We start from the raw sequence: 3,522 nt of genomic DNA, 5'->3' as shown, positions 1-3,522 counted from the left end.
TTACATATTTAGCTAGCACAAGCTCTTTTCTTCTTTGTTCTTTAGTAGCTCTCTCTCTCTCTCTCTCTCTCTCTCTCTCTCTCTCTCTCTCTCTCTCTCTCTCTCTCTCTCTCTCTCTCTCTCTCTCATTCAGGTTTTGGTTCATGTTTGGCTCACTAATGTTTGGATTCCTTTGTCTATGACTCAACATCATTTCCCCATTGCTTGGCACCCATCACCTACTACTCGGGAACTAACTATTGAAACTCAACATTTATAGTCTACTATAGATTTGCAACTTTGTTTTCTTGCTCAGATGGAGTGCAAGGAGCACTATCATTGACATATATGAATGAGCTATAGTCTTCAAGCTTTTTCTTGTATTTAGCTTCATTCTTTTATGTATATTCATTAACTTTCACATTTGTACTTTCCACAACTTTCTTAGTGTTAGAGTTCAAACATTTATAAGCTTTTCTCTTAGTGGAATATTTTAGGACTACACCTTCATCACTTTTAGCATCAAATTTTACATTTCTATTATCTTTAAGTATGTAACATTTTCTTCTAAAAAATTTTAAATGCTTCACATTAGGAGCATATCTATACCATAATTCAAACAATGTAGCATTTATATTTTTCTTGATTTGTACACTGTTTAGGGTATAAATAGTTGTACTTGAAGCTTCTCTCCAATATTTCTATGACACATTTTTCTCCATCATTAATGTTCTAGAAAAATCTATGATTGAATTATCTCCCCTTTCACCTATTCCATTTTGAGGAGGGGTCCTAGGTGTTGAAATCTATCTTTTGATTCCTTATTCATTGAAGAATATGTTAAACTCATTGGAAATGAATTCACCACCTCTTTTAGATCTCAAGCACTTCAAACTCTTCCCTATCTCCTTTTCATAACTCTAGCTAAGCACCACTTAAATAACTAAAAAGAATCTTATTTTTCCTTAAGAAATATTCTAGTCATAATTCTAGAGTAAACATCAAAAAATATAGTTAAATATTTGTCTCCACAATAGCTTTTAACACGAGTAGGTCCACAAAAGTCAGTATGAACCAATTCCAAAATACCATTAGATGAATATGTTTTGCTCTTGAAACTAGACTTTGTCATTTTTCCCAATTGTCATTGTTTAGACATAGCATTGTTAGGTTTCTTCTACTTTGGAAAACCTCTTACTCTTTTCATTTTACTAATGCTAACCAAATTGTCAAAATTTACATGACATAACCTCTTGTGCTATAACCAAATATCTTCATCTTGTGTAAATAGACATGTCTCATCAGATAAATCTAGATAGAATAAGTCACCTCTTGTTTGATCACCACTTTCAATTAGTTTACCATTAGCATCAAATATTTTGGTCTTTCTATGATAGAATTCAACTCTATAAAATGATTTGTTTAATTGTGGAACACTCAATAGATTATAGTGAAGTCCTTAAACTCAATAAATATTGTCTCACTTGATCTTATTAGTCAGTTATATTGATCCTTTATGTTTCACAAGACATGGAACATCATTACCAAATTTAACATAGCTACCCTTGTATGGTCTAATGTTATCAAATTTACTTCTATCACCAGTTTTATGATTTGAAAAAACACTATAAATTATCAATCCATCACTTTTATTCACATAAAAGATTAATGTGGTTTTCTCATCTTCATTAGAATCTTCTTTCATAGCAACATAGACTACTTCTTCATCATTAGTTTCATATTCAATATCAGTTTCTTCTTTAACAATATAACAAGATTTTCTTATCATTGTCTTTATAGTTCGTGGTCTTCCACTAGGACAGAAACAACAATATATGACTAAATAAACTACTAAAAATTGTAGATATATGACCGATTTTGATGACATGACCATTGGTAGTTTATTGTCAGTCATTCATCTGACAACTAAATTTATGACTGAACTATTTTAATCATTAATTTGATCATTGATTTGGATGCTTATAATTATTTCCTAGTAGTTTCTTTGGTAATTTTAATAGTATATTTGGTAGTTTACTTGGTATTTTATTTTGTCATTTATTTGATGGTATATTTGGTAGTTTATTTGGTATTTAATTTGGTAGTTGATTAGGTAGTATATTTTGTAGTATATTTGGTAGTATATTTGGTAATTTATTTAATAACTAGTTTAATCATATTAGGGCATGATGGAATTAGTAGGTGCTCTTCCATTGAGCTAGTACCCTTTAAAGAATAATGAAAAAGATTGTCAAAGTTGTAATAACTATTCTTTTGTTAATAAATACTATACATGTATAGACAAGAGACATTCTTAGAACCAAACTATTTAATATTTTTCTTATGGAAAAATTTAAATAGCTCAAAACACCAAATGCATGTGTCTAAAACTATATTATTCATATATTAGTTCTACCAATAAGTTAAGTTAAACTGGGGACAAGATATAGAGTTCATTTCTTTGGTTGAGTTAGAAAAAGAACCCTAAAACAAGATGTTTGGGCTTCTCATGCAAGATTTAGCTCAAGGAAAAATCGCAGTGAGGAATAGGGAGCAACTTACAAGAGGGAAAACATGTAGTTTTATTTGGAAGCACACACTAATCAAGGAATGAACAATTTTTTTAGGTTTGAACAATAACTTTCATTGTTGAAAAGATCAAATTTGATTAGAAATAACATTTTTAATGTATGAACAACAATAACATTTAAAAGATTGGCAAAAACATGTGGAAAATGTTGATTTTTCAGAGTTACAACACATATGCAATCAATAGAAAATAATCACATCCATAAAAGAAAGATGATAATAGTAGATGGTTTAAATAAACATTAGTGGTAAAAATAATAGTTTCTATAAAGACAACTTATAGGAACATAAAAATGGTGATTTCTTATGCTCCAAAAAAAATATTATGTCAATGATAAGAGATGTAGAAGATAGTCATATCAATGTATAGAGATAAAGAAAATTATTTTCTAAAAATTTAAGTAATGATCATGACACATATCAAATATATTTATAAGGGCTGCAATAAAGAACAAAAAGTAGTGATCTTTCCAAGTCAAGAACAATGACAATGACCCTTCAATCTATCACACATTGAAATATCCAAACAGTGAGATCTTCAAGATGAATGTGGAACAATAGAAAGAATTCAAAGCAAAAAAGTGGATACTACTTCAACACAAATACCAAAATAGAGACAAGGTATTGATGAACATAGGTTTACAAGAAGAAATAAAGTGTTGAAGCAATGATAAATGCTGATGAGAATAGTGACTAAGTAATGAGAATGTGTATAGGATACTACAAAGGTAGTTCCATGAATGTATAAATAAGACAATGCAAGAGATCATTAGGAACATTGATCCAGTAAATCAATCGCTTGGATTTTCATAGAAATGACAATGGATTCATTCTAGGAATACAAATTCTAAATTAGAGGTCAATATGATAATTATGGTGGAAGGATATCAACCCCAAGGAGCAAACCAAACAAATTCAAAGTACTTCAAGAGATGAAAATTAGAGAATAGGAAA

The sequence above is a fragment of the Cupressus sempervirens genome, chromosome 3 (assembly GCF_028749045.1).
Source record: "Cupressus sempervirens isolate cs-2001-9-10 chromosome 3, ASM2874904v1, whole genome shotgun sequence".
NCBI classification, from domain to species: domain Eukaryota; kingdom Viridiplantae; phylum Streptophyta; class Pinopsida; order Cupressales; family Cupressaceae; genus Cupressus; species Cupressus sempervirens.
Note: the sequence above shows the minus strand (reverse complement) of the source record.